The following is a 15,189-nucleotide window of genomic DNA, read 5'->3' as shown; positions in this document are numbered from 1 at the left end:
TTGTCTCCCTTGCTGCCTAGTCTCCTCTAGATATGCCCTCATCACGTGACTCAGTGGAAATAACCCCACATCCCTTACCACTTTCAGCTGATCCTTCTTCAACAATGGCTCTTTCCAAAATTTAGTGTAGTACGCCAGTTAGTAGGATGTATTTCAGCCTCACACATTTATCACAAGAAGCAAACATATCCTTCACATCCATTCAATTAAAGTTAATCTTTATCCCTCATTCTTTCCTTCTTTCCCTCCCTTTCTCCCTCTCTTACCCACTCCCCCGACTTCCCTTTCACAGGCTCAGCAAACAGCACCTGCTACTCAGAAACAAGGCTTGGCCTGTTCTCCTTCCTCTAGTCTTCCTTTAAAAACCCGAGTCCCTCTTCCTGACCCGCCACTGGAGTGAAAGGAGACACACAGAAGGAAAACATCACTGGCAAAACAATTCTCTTTCGTTTTGGACACAGGCCATTTCAGAGGTCTCCCCAGAATCCCCAAGTTCTCCTCTTTGCTGTTGTCCTTACAGGCCTGGTGTGGGGTGTAAGGTGTCTCAATTTAGTTGTCCGGCGATTCTCTGCCAGGCCATCTTATCATAGAGCTCCTGTAGTCTTTTGCCTCCTTCTTCACCCCCTCCCCAAGCCTGCCTCCCCCCCCAGCCCCCGTGTGTGTGTGTGTGTGTGTGTGTGTGTGTGTGTGTGTGTGTGTGTGTGTTTATGTGTGTGTGAGCGCGTGCTATTTCTCACTTGGGGGCTCACTTATAATTAAGTAATTCAGGAGGTTTAAAAAGCGCACAGAACAACTAAATGAAACCTCAAATTAGAAGGAAAATGGCTCAAATGGGTCCCCATCTCTGGGAGTTCTGGTTAAGCAAGCAAACAAAATGGGCTGGGACGAATGAATATTGTAACTCAGAAGAGCAAAGCAAGTGTAATTAGTTCCCAGTCTACTTCTTGTTCCTCAGCCTCTAACACGCTCCAGCCTCACTCCTAAGCCCACACGAAGCCGCGAATTTATCCAATTCTTCCTTATCCTTACTGGTGAAAAAAAAAAAAAAAGTAGCTGCTGCAAAGCTAGGAGGGTTAACAGAGCTGGTACCCCAGCCTGCCTGCTAGCCAAAGGAGATTGCCGGTAGACCTCAGAACCCGCCCCCTGTCAGGCTTTCCAGCCAATGGGCGCCTGTGGGGAGTATGGCGCAGGGTCCTATTGGCTGCCAACCTACGTGCATAAGAAAGAACGAGAGAGGCAGGCAGGGCAGCATTGTTATCTTAAGACACTCATCTGGTGTCTGAGTCTGCAGGTGACACTGGTTAGGTACGGACCGTGAAGTCCGAGTGGGGACTCGCCAGGCTGTAGCTCTAGGATGCAATCCGCCTGCCTGCCAAGCGGATCGCGGCTCAACCCCCAGCGCCTCCGCTGAGCTCGGAGGGTTCCGGAGGACTTGGGAAATGCACCTGCCGTGCGCTCCGAGGACACCAGCAGGTCCTCAGGCAGCCGAAGGAGCCCAGACGCCTGAGGAACGGTTTCTGTCCAAGTACAAGGCGCAGATTTCGGATGACAGGGCGGGTGAGTCTCTTTAGAGTTGGAAAAAAAAAATAGGCAAGATCTTGGGTTTCACCTCGGTCGAGGGACAGGGGACTCCTCAGTTGGCTTCCCACTTTCCTCACCTCTCCTACGCCGCGTGCGACCCAGCCTAGCGCTGATCCCACTTCACAGATGCTGTGGGTGCCTGGGATGCTCGCTGCTCCGCGGCAAGGCAGCAGGCAAGTGGTCTGAACGCTGCCGCGGCGGCGGCGGCGGCGGCGACAGCAAAGCACAGAGCAGGAGAATTTGAAAAGAGACATCCGTTCCCTCTCACAAGCTGAGGGGGAGGCATTCGCATTTCCCCCAAAGGAGAAAGAGCCACAAGAAATCATGAAGTAAAAACTTTGGAAGGCTGCCACTGGAGATGTTGCACAAAAATCGGGCGTCTTTTAGGAGTCTCCTCGCAGTCCTTGGTGGTTTGGGGAGCAGCTGATACAGCAAGAAGGGCTCTTACAAGGATTCAAGGTAATCGTGCAGGGGTCTGTATCCCCTGGGTTTTCTGTATCACCTTTCGTTGTAATTTTCATGAGTCCTCATTCAACCCTCTTGTCTGCTGCCTGGCAATTGCAAGCAAAAGGAATAACTCCCATTCCATCCCCTAGTTTCTGTCAGGTGGAGCTTAGCAGTGGACTTTGGGTTTGAGCTGACTCTGGAATTGCCTCCTGGTGTCGCATGGCTGTCACAGAGCTTGGGCACTCTACCTGACCTATATTGTTTTTGCCTGGTTTAAGTCCTTAAAGTTAGTGCAACTCCCATTAGCTTTGGAAAATTCATTCGGGCTCCATAATTGCAGAGGATGACAAGGACTTTTGCTTGCTTAGCTGATGCTGGACAGAACAGCACGAGGTTCACTGTGTTTGGGGAGGACCCTAAAGACCTGGTATTGTATTGTGCAATACAGCTGTATTCACATGGTCATAAAGCCCTGTGGCAGGCTTTAGAGGCCAGTCTATTTCTTCTATGAACATGTAATGAGGGACAAAAATAATTCCTAGGAGTGAATCCCATGGTCTCCTTTGGGTGGAATAACAGAAACCCCAATCGACTGAGTCAATCCTGGGAGTGCGCTGGAGACACTACAGGGGGAATATTGCTGTACTGAAGAGAATAGTCTGCTGAGACCATCTATCAGATTGCTTTCCCTGTTTATACACAGGCGTGTGTGTGTGTGTGTGTGTGTGTGTGTGTGTGTGTTTTCACAGCTGTATGAAGGAAGCTGGCTGCTCACTGAAACCCTAAGCATCTCTGCCTAGCCCCTGCTCGGTCCATGATGCCTAGAGTGTCCCTACCCAGTAGGAGGATGAACTTGTACACTGCCATTCTAGCCCAGAGGAGTTCTCCCTTCACCAAGCAGTCTTTCTGCACGGTACATATTTATCCAGGGTATATAGACTTAAGCCAAATATTAACTAACAATCAACTGGATGCCCTGTAATGCGATTGAGCAGACCTTTCTGTAAAGAACCATATGTATGCTTTCCCCTGTCCTGGGAGCAGGTTGCCCTGAGCAGGAACAAATGTGCTAAGAGAATATCAATTATAAAATAAAATCCGGACCTTATCTAACAGGGCCAGTGATATGTTAGCATAGGCCAATAAGAAGAATTAAACGTACACTGTGAGTCGAATATTTCTCCCCAGATCTTCTCTAGACACGTGTATGTTGATTCCTTTGCTTTCCTCGCCCCCTGTCCAGGCTCTGGGAAAATATGCAATGCCAATATTAACCAGGCAGCTATAGGATTCTACTAGATCCCCTGGGGGGCAGTCTGATGACATCAGGCAACAGCTCAAGTGGTGCTGGAGTCTGTGTGGTTTTCCCTCTTTGATTTTGCAGTTGTTTGCATGGGGTTTTTGTTTGTTTGTTTGTTTGTTTATGACACGGCCCTCTAGAGTTTCTTCTCATCTGGAATGAGTTGCTATGTAGCACTGAGAGCATGACCAAGCAATGCTGCCACAGTGATCTATCTTACCAGGACCATAGCTGCTACCCAGTCTGGGGAAAGATGCATGCTTTGCTTCTGTGAGGAAAGATAGGATTTGAAAAGGTGCCGAGCAAGGATACTGTTTTTGAGAGCAAACATCAGACCAGAATCTTTGCTTCTGGAAAACAGCTGGCTTTAAGGGGTTTGACAGCTGGGCTGCAGCCACAGGGAAGCCAAAAGCATTCTTGACTCTTACTTCTTTTTCCTTATTAAAAAAAAAAAAAAAAAAAAAAAAATGGAGTTGCCTTTCCTTTCCCAGAATGGAGCAGTATGTGCTACAGTGTGGAAACAAGAAAGACAGAGAAGGGAAATGCTGAGGAGAACAGAAGTGCCCTATTCTTCTTGTGTTGGCCTGGTGTTGGGAATGGGAAAGGTCTTTCCTGGATCTTAAGATCCCCTTCTGAGTGTTCCTATCTGCCCCCCCTGACAGGTTGTTTACTGAGCAAAGCCAGAGGGCACAGAACATCCCTGCGTCATCAACTCCTCCTGATCCCCTTCCCCAAGGTACAGGCTCGTACCTGGGGAGCACCACCTTAGACCTATCCCTCTGAGAGGGTGCTCCAAAATCCCTCTCCACTCACAAACAAGAGGTAATCTGAAGGGACTGGAGATAATATGTGGGCACTTTCTGCTGGCTGGAATGTTCCATGTTCAGGTTCCTGGCTTGTGTTTAAGCAAGCAGTGCGGTGTTACTTCTGGAGTGCCATTCTTTCCTCTTAATAATAAGTCCTTGCATAGGTTTTGAAGAGCTCCTTTCCCAAAGAGCTGGAAGCATTTACAGAAGTCCTCTATATAATTCTCAGATGGCTTACATAGTTTCCTTTGTCTTTGGTTACCCTAAGATGTAGAGCTTTAGTGATTTCTGTCTTCTTCTTGGAAAGGGGAGTGCAGAGCACCCCAGGAGAAGACCTGACTTACAATGGACACACAGCAATAGGAAAACTCATGGAATGGGGCCTGGGTCTTATTGCTTCATAATTAACCTCAGTCCCGTGGGCTTCTTATTCTAAGGAATAGTTTCATCTCAGTGTTTGTGTCTGACTTGGTTGCTTTATACTTTACAAGGCTAAGAGGCTGTGATGAGATCTTGGGGCCCTCCTCTGGCAGTATGTCAGGGTAGAGAGGGATAAAAAACCTTAGGAAACTTTTTCCTCACGATTTTGTAGTCTACTTGGGAAAATAGGCCTACATCCGGGCAAAGGTAAATGATGATGCAAGTTCTCAACGGAAGTTCAATACAAGAGAAATCAAAAGGCTGACCCTATTAATTGGCCATTAATACAAGCTATCAGTATTCCATGAAGGGAGAAAAGTGAGAATAAGAATTGAGCCATGAGAGAGTGCAATATTTTGGGTAGGCAAAGAGGGGATCAAGGGTTCTAGCTGATCAAGTCCTTGACTGGAGCACAGGGAGAAGCTGAAACCAGTATGGTTAGCATGGGTCTTTGGGGCCACCTCTCTTGCAACCTGGAAATCCTATGTATCTGCATTCATTGTATTAAATATGTATGGCCTAGCAGAAGTTGATCTAGGACCCCAACAGGGCTCTGAAATACTGGACATATCTATCACTAGACATTGAAAATGTTACCTGGCTTCCCATCCACTCTCAGGTCTAATCCACATACAGTGGGAAAGGCTTTACTCAAGGTCAGAGAGCCTATCAACTTCATATCCAAAAATATTGAATGAGGATGTTGGGGAAGGCAGGCAAATTTCAAGAGAACACGAGAAAAGACTTCTCATATTTTAGACTCAGAATCCTTTAAGAGAGAGCTTTGATTTTCCTCCATTTCCTATTTCTCCACCCAAATGTTCCTCTTGGGGTTTACTTGGAGCCGGCAAAATGCCAAAACCCTTAGGCATTTAGCATTGAGCAGAAGATTTTCAATCTTAAGATTCTTGAGCATGCCCATGTACATAACCTCTTGTCTCCTCTTCTCTTTCCCTTTTAATAAAACATATGCTGTTGCAGTCACAAAGGAGAAGACCACAAAAAAAGCAGGAGGGGGTGGGGAGTGGTACTGCCCGCAGCTGTACCATGAGGTACTGTGATTGTTCAGCAGAGCAAAGAAGGGAGAGGCATGGTGGCAGCCTGGGTAGAACCAAGGGGAGTCTAAGCGCTGCTGCTATCTCACAGGAGAAGGCTCCAGCCAGCTACACACACACACACACACACACACACACACACACACGCACGCACGCACGCGCACACACACACATTTGTTCTAAGAGTCAACCTCTCTCCCAGGGAAAGGATGGAGATCAGCGTAAGCCTATGAGAGGACTAGCTGCTCAGAGATGTTGGTCTTCAGTTGGTTTGGAGCATCATGCAGGCTGCATGCCACTGTGTGAATGTTTCCATCCCTATAATAAGGAACGCTCTCCTTGGCCACGAGAGAAGAGTGACTAGCCACACAGTTCACACCCTAACTTCTCTGAGGTCTGGAGGAAGTTCCCTGGGAGCTCAGTCTGTCTTTGTACTTTGGCCCAGGAGTACGATCTCGAACCAGATCTTCAGAGACATTAAGTCTCTCTTGCAGATCCTACCTTACCTCTACTTTTCACCCTTGTTTCTACTAGCACCCTTATGCTAACGACCATTAGTTAGGATGCCCATAGGACACCTTCTCTCTCTATTTTTCAGAAACGGACACTTCCGTGTTGGGGGTTGAGCCGGAGCCCCAGGCACATGACGTATAGTTCATAATTTTGGTGGAAACCCTGCTCTGTTTGGGAAGGAAGTGTCAGAAGGCTAAGTTATGCTGGCTGCAGTGGGCTAGCCTTCTCTAACATACTGGTACAGGTTGGTCATCTTTAAATTACTCTGATATGCAGAGGAAAGTAGAACATCATCATCATAAACTGCCATCTTCAGTGGCTGGTCCAGTCCCATCATTTATGTTTCTGAAACTCACTTGAAATGCTGAAATACCTGGGGTGCTGGATTGGGTAAACTGAGGAGCCACTTCGGGCAAAAAGATCCACCCAAGAACTCCACAGGTAGTTCAGGAGCTCCTGAAAAGCGTGCAGGGACTGTAACACTCAGCGTGGGTTGAAAAGATTTACTTTTTCAAAAACCATACAAGAAACTGGGTATGTGACTCTGTTGATGTCGTCCTGGCCTAGCATGCCCAAAGCCCTGGATTTTGTTTCTAGCACCACATAAACCAGGCCTGGTGGCACACACTGTTAATCCTAGTACTTAGGAGGTAGAGGCAGGAGGGTCAGAAGTTCAAGGTCATCCTCAACTGTATAGAGAATGGGAGACCTGCATAGGATATAAAAGATTCTGTTTCTAAGAACAATCCCTGCTTCACACACACACACACACACACACACACACACACACACACACACACACACGCAAAAACAACATAAAAGTATCACTATTTTTACATTGATTTTAGATTGAAATGATGTAATACTTCAGATATGCTGGGTTAAATAAAAATCCAGTTAGTTTTGTTCATTTCTTTTAGTTTTTAATATAGGGACCAGAAGTTAGATTTCCATCTGTGGCAGACATTGTGTTTCTTTTAAAACACGTCGGCCGGGCCCTGCAGAGCAGTAGCAGGTTAATGGGGAGAGAGGGCAGAGCTTGAGAAAGGAGGAGCCAGAGACATAAAAAGAAAGAGAACGTGGAGGGAGAGGTCAAGAGAGTCCCAGAGGGAGCCTCTGGGCATGGATTTCTGAAATTTAAAAGCAAGGAACACAAATAGCTTACATGGCCTATATTTATTTGAGGAGGGACCTAGCTAACTGACTCAGCCCACTGGAAGCTTTTGTAAAGCAATATAGCGTTCAGCTCATATGCCCAGAGTGAGTTGGTGAGAGGCCTTTTGGTTCAACCTGGTTTTGGGGGGTCTAGGGGATAATAGTAAAAATAACCAAGTGAGTGATCTTCAGGGTCAACAAGGACACACTTGGCTGTACCACTGATAGTGCGCCATCTTCAAAGGGCCTCCTTTGACATCTCTGCTACCATATGACCTCCTTTTCCTTGACTTTTTCAGTTTTCAAAACAGACATGCTTTAGTGTGGTGGGGAGACTGACGAGCCGCCACTGTATTTTCAAGATCATTTATCAAACTATCAATTGAAATGGGGAGTCGCAAGGATCACATCTTAATTGTTAATCACAGGTTGAAATACTGTCACCCCTTCATCATAACTATGCTAGTATTGTTCATCATTGAGATAAAGTTTGGACATGCCTAGAACTTCTCTCATATTTGCTTAACCCTCTATTATTTGCAAAAATATTATCCCAAGCTATATTTCACTTGATTCAGGCAACAAATCCTCCCACCCTGACCCTGGGAGCAATTTTTATCTCCTTCCTATGTTTTCCATAATTTCTCTTCAAATTACCTTCATGATTATATTTTCTAATCCTTCTTCTCTTTATATGGTCGTTACTTAGTCTTGCTTGCAGTTGTAAAATAAGAATTATGTGAAAGAGGCATTATTACCTCTCAGATCCTGTCTCAGCACAGACAAGCCCATCTCTTAGGGTGTTGTTCTTAATGTGAAACAGAGCAGAGGATCAGCTATAGCTTCAGCACATTGAAGACACCCAACCGCTGTGATGCCCACTTCCTGCTAAAGATCTCCAGTTTGCTATACGGACAGTTTTGGTATCCAAATTAGGCTTGTAGCCATTTCATTCCTCAGATACCTGCTTCAGCAAATGACACAATCAGATCTCCAGTGACTGAAGAAGTGTGAAGCTGGACTTAATGGAACACATATGTGACCCTGGCACTAGAGAGGGGGAGGCAAAGGGTCAGTGAAAATTCAAGGCCAACCTATTCTGCACAGTGATCTCCAGGCCAACCAAGGTTAGCAAGACTCTGCTTCAAAACCAACCAACCAAACAACCAAACAATAACAAAAACCTCATTGGGTAAGAGAGCTTGATTTGGAGACTTGAGGACCTGAGTTCAAATCCCCGACATGAGAAAAACGAACTGCTAGAAACAACCCAGAAGAGCTGCATGTGTTTGTAAATGCAGTATTGGGGGAATGGAGACAAGCATATCTAGAGGACTCACTAGCCAGGCAGGCAGCCCATCTGAAATGACAAGCTTCTGGTTGAGTGAGAGACCCTTTCTTAAGGCAATAAAGCTGAGGCAATACAGGAAGATACCAGACATCCCATTCTGGGCTCTGCATATGAACACAAGGGCCTGCATACTGCACACTCACATGTATGCACCGCATAAACATATACCTTCAACACACATACACACACAGAGAGGGGGGAGAGGGAGTGGGGATGGGGAAAGGGAGGGGAGAGGGAGGGAGAGAGGAAGGGAGAGAGAGAGAGAGAGAGAGAGAGAGAGAGAGAGAGAGAGAGAACACAAACAGACGACAGATTATACTGGCCTCTTACTTTCTCTCACACTGCTCCCCACCCCAGTGCAATCAATCAGCAGCCCTGTAAAAGGTGTGCCTCTGGTGACCTTTGGAAGCAAAGCCTTGCACCCCTGCTCACTACTCCTGCCACTCTCTGAAGTCAGACTCATCCTTTTTTGCCTGGACTTTCCTGCATTTGTTCTCCCTGTTTCTTGCCTCCAGGGCTAGCCAGGTCTGTTTCCTCCTTGCAACCACAGTGATCTTTCAAAATGGTAAATTTGATTATGCCTCTCCTCTCCTTGCAATTCTCCTGTGGCTCCCCACAAGCATCAGAATGAAATCCAAATTTCTTAGCCTGACAAACAGAGCTCCTTCTCCCGAGCTAGTCCAACAGCCTCTCTGTGTGCCTCTCCTCCTTCCTCCCCTTCCCACTACAGCCTGCAGTGAAGCCCCCAGCACCCTGGCTCTCAGCTGTGCCATGGTGTTTTCTGCCAGTTCCCTCTGCTGTCCTACTGTCTGCTTCCTGAGGGTTCCTGAGCCTCAAGACTGTAAACATTATCTCCTCTGTGTAGGTTTCTCTGAGACTCTGGGACAGAATTAATTGCCTCCTCCTCTGTACTCCCACACTTCTTGCTCAAATCTCTCTCACTCTATTCACCATGTAATGATTCGTTTATGTAGCTTGGGCAGTGGTGTTGACATTGGGATTCTAAGACACAGTTCTTCTCCGGAGGTATTCAATACAGAGAATATATTCTAGGAAGGCGAGCCCTATCCTCCAGCACAAGAGATGGAGCAGAGGCTGACAGATCTCTGCTAACAAGACACTAAAGTCTTGTCCTCTAGGTGCTTCCACTCTGGGGGAAACATGACTCTGTGGGTCATAGAGTCACTGCTGATAATGGCTGACATTTTCATAGCATTTATGTGTCAGGCCCTGAAGTGAAATCAACTCTCATTACTAATCACAGTGATGCTCTACACTAAGTTCATCCTTTCCATCTTACATAAGATAAATCAGAACATCAGAGACATGAAAGAACTATGGCTGGAGAGATGGCACAGTGGTTGAGAGTGTGTCCTACTCTTCCAGAGGACCTGAGTTCAGTTCCCAGCACCCTTGCTGGACAGCTCAAAACTGCTTGTAACTCTAGCTACAGGGGATCTAATGCCCTCTTCTGGCTATTATAAACATCTGCACACATGGGACACACATGTGCAAATACAAACACATACATAACCATGAATAAATTATGTTTAAATACTTCATATTTAATAAATACATAATATATTATATATAAGTAGATGTAATATATATTTAATATAATATATAAAATAAATTTATAAAGAAACATGTGTTATTAGCTATGCATTAAATGATTTATTTAATATATATTATGTAAATTCAATATATATTAAATAAATATGTCTAACAGAGAGTGGGAAAAGGAAGTAAAACTAGTCCAAAGTCGCACAGCTTGAAGGTGGGGAGTTGGTATTCCACAGGTTTTAGGCCCGGAGTCCATAGGCTTTATTATGGTCTCCACAAAACTAATCTCACAGACCAGTAATACAATGAGACAATTTTTGTTAGTGATAATGAAACAGACAAAAGCAAGATATTCTAGGAGAGCATGACTAGGGGAGTGTTCAGGGAAGAACTTTTACTGGAGGCTATATTTAATTTGAGGTGACTTGTCCTGAGAAAGGTAGATAGTGTTGCTTCTGGATTGAGGAGAAGGATGAGTTTGGGCATTCAAAGAGGGAGCTAGGGTGACAGAAGCTTCTGTTAATATGGTCCAAGGAGTATCACACTCAGTCTACGTAATCTAGGGGAATAGTGACTAGTTCAATGCCTTCAAGTGTCCCCTCCTCCAGCCTATTTGTTCCTCCAGTTATTTTGGGTGATGAGACATCTCATAAAGCATCCAGCTTGCTCTTCTTGACAAGGATAGAAAGAGATGGCATGTGAAAACACACATGCACACACACATACACACACACGCACACACTCACACACACACATACACACACACCACACGCATGCACACACACCATGGCTTCGCTGAACCACTTTTATTTTACTTTTCTCCTGTGAACGAAGTATCACTCTGAACCTTAATGGTGTGACAGGCACAGAAAAGGCTGGAGACAACCCAGAGCTATGAGCAAAAGGGAACAAGATGAAAAATGAACTGGACTAGAGGGAGAAAGGGAATCTGATTGGGGAGGGCCATGCGGAGCAGAAGGCGTACAAGATGCTGACAGAAGTGCTGGGTGGCAGCTTGGTCATTATGTCAGTCTCCAAACTGACATCCACACATACATCTATCCATTTGTTTGTCCTTTGTGAATATTTCTGTAATAAAAAGTTAGAGAAATGATTTGAAGAGCAGGTAAAACCTAGCTGGAACAAGCTCATAAATCTTTAAGATTCGTCTTGAAATGAGTAGAACTTGTGGCACTGGGCTCATTTTTGTTGTAATATCTCACTTAATTTTCATTCCTACCTCATGAAGGAAGTGCCATTCTTATTTTATAGACTAAAGTCAATTCAAAGGGCCTAGCCTCTGATTAGGTTCGGATTAGTCCCTAAGAGTTTCTGACTTACACCCTGGGAGGCTCTGAACCATCCGGGGAGGAAAGACCAAGTCCCTACTGAGAGGAGCTTCAGTCCTGTCTTGGTTACTAACCCGCTGTACAACATCAGCTAGGTTATAGAACACTCACGACCTATGGTGCCTCCACCTAAACAAATGGAAATGATAACATCCCCTGAGTGTTAGGGACAGTGATTGAGAAGTATCCAGGAAGCACTTGCCTCAAAATGGGCATTCAGAAAATGGTAGCTGCTGTTTCTGTGTTTCCAAAGACAAACACTTGCGAGATGTTGACTTCCACAGAGGTCAAAGCTGCGACCCAGGCCTAGCCGACGAGACTCCTTACCACCTTGAGCTGCCACTGCTGGCGGGGGATGAAGCAGGTTTTTCCTAAGAACCATTACCAGCTGCCAGGTCCCATAATGCTTTGTAGGTATTTTCTCCTCAGATCTTGTGAAAAAAAAAAAAAAACCCTTAAAATGGGGCATTTTCTGGTTATGAATAAGGAAATGGAAGTTCCTAGAGACTAAATAACCCATTTAAGGCTTCCCAGCTTGGATGAGTTCACACTTGACCCTAGATCTACCAGATGCAAAACCTCTTTGCTTAAATGTTAGATTTTGCAAGGCATCCTTGTCCTAGGTTGTGTCCTGGGGGAAAGGCAGCTCGGTGGTCCAGGTAAGAGGGGCTATTCAAATATCTGACTGATGTTTCTTAAGTAGGACAGAAGCATTGTTAACTCTGAAGGGATTCCTCGGAGCAAGCCACCAGGGCTGGAAGATAGTAAAACGTGAACACTGGGAATACAAAAGCAGGCAAAACAAACTAAAACAGAAATGCAAACAGAGCCCTGAAGAGTCTCTAGTGCAAAGCTCTACACGGCCCGTTCACTTAGTGCCCATACAATGAGTATTTCAAGGGCTCTTTCTGAACACAGGTGGGTTGCTTTTTTTTTTTTTTTCAAAAGAGCAAGGCTTTCAAAACAAAATTAGAGCTGAGTATCCTTAGGCTTGGAGGAAGGCTTCCTCTACTTCACAAGATTTTTAACCTTTTAGGAAGGCAGAGGGCTTTCATTAATAAATTTCCAGCCAGAATTCTAATACACCAAGCCAGTACATATGGAAGGCTCTCCTTGGACCAGGCCTAGGTGCCTGGAGCTGGGTCATCTCACACTTCTCTCTTCAGCCAAGAGTTCTGCCCAAGGCACCTCCTAGCTGGAGCAGTAAAGGCTCTTAGAAACACGCTGAAAAGCATGTACTATAGAGATCCTTCCAAAAGCAAGCCTTGCCATTTTTTTTTAAAAAAATAATAGCTGATATATTAAAATTGATCATAAAATCTAAGACCTTTGCCAACACAGACACATCTGTGACATTCAGGGAGACTAGGAAAAATTACTGCTCTCTCTTATTCTCAATGATTGAAGATGCATAAAATTCAATGTCTATGAATAAACACCTGCTGTGTGCCAGGAACTGTACCAGACAGCAACTCTGCTTACATGTGCAGTCTCCTTCAATTCCACCACCCCACACTTCCCACATGAAGAAGATGCCTCTCACTGTACTCAGTAAAACGAGAAGAATTGAGTAAGGAAAGTTGCCTTGCCACTTATCTGAGATCTCTGCAGTTGGGGAATAATGGTACTGGGAATTTTTGTTTGCTTGCTTTTAGACACACACAGGGTCTTGGTGTGTCTTCTGGCTGGCATGGCCTGGAATTTGTTATATAGACCAGGCTGCATCTCAAAGAGATCCTCCCAAGTCTTTGCCTCCCTAAGTGCTGAGATTAAAAGCATCCCCACCAAGCCTGGCAGTGTTGGGATTTTAACAGAGGGTAGAATGAATTAGAGAGTCTGACTTTGGTCACTAACCCTTAAAACTTCTACATTGAATGGAAATAATATTTATTAACCTATCTCATAGTTTCTTACTGGATACCAACCTGCTCAAGCTGTGAGATTTTACCTCACCTACTTGTTTTCACAAAGCATTCCTATCATCAGGGACCTGTGCTGCTGACCCGATTCCTTGACTCTTCCTGATCCTCTAGTTCAGGGGCAGCTTGTTTATCAAGGCCCAGGCTCAGTAGCAGCAGTGGTTTGAAAGTATCCACCTCCATTCCCCACTTAGGAGCTTCATGCAGAGCACAACATCCTGAGCTGGAGGTGGCCAGACTGGAGCACAGATTTCAATTGAGTTACTGGAATAGTATGGGGTCAAGGCTCCAGAGAAGTCCTTGTAATCCCCTTGAGGAATAGAAAGGCCTAGGTGGTGCATAACTACTGCCAAGGCAGCTCATTTCTGCCTCCCCTTCACTGCATCTGTCCACTTAGCATCCTATAAATATGTTGTCAGACAAGGAATGGGCACAGGTGATGAGCAGCGTTCCTGTGGGTGATAGGTCCCCAGAGGTTTCCTGAACACTGTGCCTCTTCCTCAATCTTCGCCCTTTGGGATTTGAGACTCAAAAATCACATAGTAAGGCCTGGATCCTTCTGAAGCCTCCGGGCTTTGGAGACCCCTAGAGGCAAAAGCCTGTGTTACGAGGCCCCCTCACCTCAGAAGCCAGGAAGGCTCTTGCCTAGAGATGGCTGACCTTTCCTAAAAGCCTTACATGAAGCATACTTCCAGCAAGTTTAGAAGGCATAGCCTGGCACACGTGTGTATGCGTGGGCGTGGGCATGGGCATGGGTATAGAGGAGTGGGAAAGGATGGCTACATTTGTAGAAGCAATCCCGTCCAGAATTAAGATGATTAGTTCCGGTACCTTCTCTGCCTGACTGAGCCTTGCTCCTTTGTGCCCGACAGTCATCATCTCTCTCAGCCCCTGCGGCCCCAGAGACTGCCCTTCCTGGCAACTCCCTACCACCTCCATCAAGGTGACAGCTTCCCTAAGGCCCCTTCACACGTCTCAGTAACTTGATCAACTCATTTGTGCTGAAGTATTAATGACTAATAATGATTTAATGGTGCTGTCTCCCAATTAACACTGAAACATTTCAAAAGAGAAATTCACAAATTTTTAACCTAAGTGAAAGACCCATGTTTTTCCCCTTTCAGAAGGATTGCAGGCCCCTAAAAATGCACAGAACAAACAGTTGCCTGGATAACAGCCACTCCTAGCAACATTCAAAAGTATGGTATAGGAGCTTACATAGAATCACCTAACAGAGTCCTTCCCCAATCCACACTCATTAAAGATAATGCCTATCTACATAACCTCCACCAGGAGAAGAACATTAGGATGCAAGAGCTGACATAGCTAGCTCCTTGTGTCTCTATAGCAAAACACTGAATGCTTAATGGGTTTTCCTTCCCTTGTGGGAAAGACCTTAGTCACAGAGGGAAGAGTTTCAGACACTACTAATCAGAGTGCAGATCTATAGTGATAAGAATATGTTTTTATTTTAATCCCCAGGGTGGGGATACGGGGCTACTTGGGACTGTCCTCAGCAGCTGACTATGATTTGCCTTGTGCTCTATCGAGAAGTTGTTTTGCCAGCTGAAGATAGTTTCTGTGACTGTGTGCCATTTGGAATTCTGGGAATTTTCAGAGGTTATATAAATGCTAGAGCCAAGATGGACATGGTTAGGGGTTGGGAGTTGTTGGGGGAGGTGGTATTGACTTTTTTTTTTTTTAAAGATATTTTCTTTATTTACATGTAA

At 45.4% G+C, this 15,189-nt stretch overlaps 1 protein-coding gene across 2 annotated transcripts in view; it reads left to right on the top strand.

Annotated features, from left to right (window-relative positions):
• Positions 1–1,225: 1,225 nt before the first annotated feature.
• Positions 1,226–15,189, top strand: part of Brinp2 (BMP/retinoic acid inducible neural specific 2) — a 103,019-nt gene continuing 89,055 nt past the window's right edge. Inside the window, exon 1 of one of the 2 annotated variants that reach the window (XM_031386391.1) lies at positions 1,226–2,040. The gene's annotated coding sequence lies outside the window, so the exon portion shown is untranslated. The remainder of the gene's footprint in view (positions 2,041–15,189) is intronic. The other variant, XM_031386400.1, reaches the window with a different exon arrangement.

This window comes from Mastomys coucha, unplaced genomic scaffold (genome assembly GCF_008632895.1).
Source record: "Mastomys coucha isolate ucsf_1 unplaced genomic scaffold, UCSF_Mcou_1 pScaffold1, whole genome shotgun sequence".
Taxonomy (NCBI): domain Eukaryota; kingdom Metazoa; phylum Chordata; class Mammalia; order Rodentia; family Muridae; genus Mastomys; species Mastomys coucha.
This window is presented reverse-complemented; position numbering and strand designations above follow the sequence as displayed.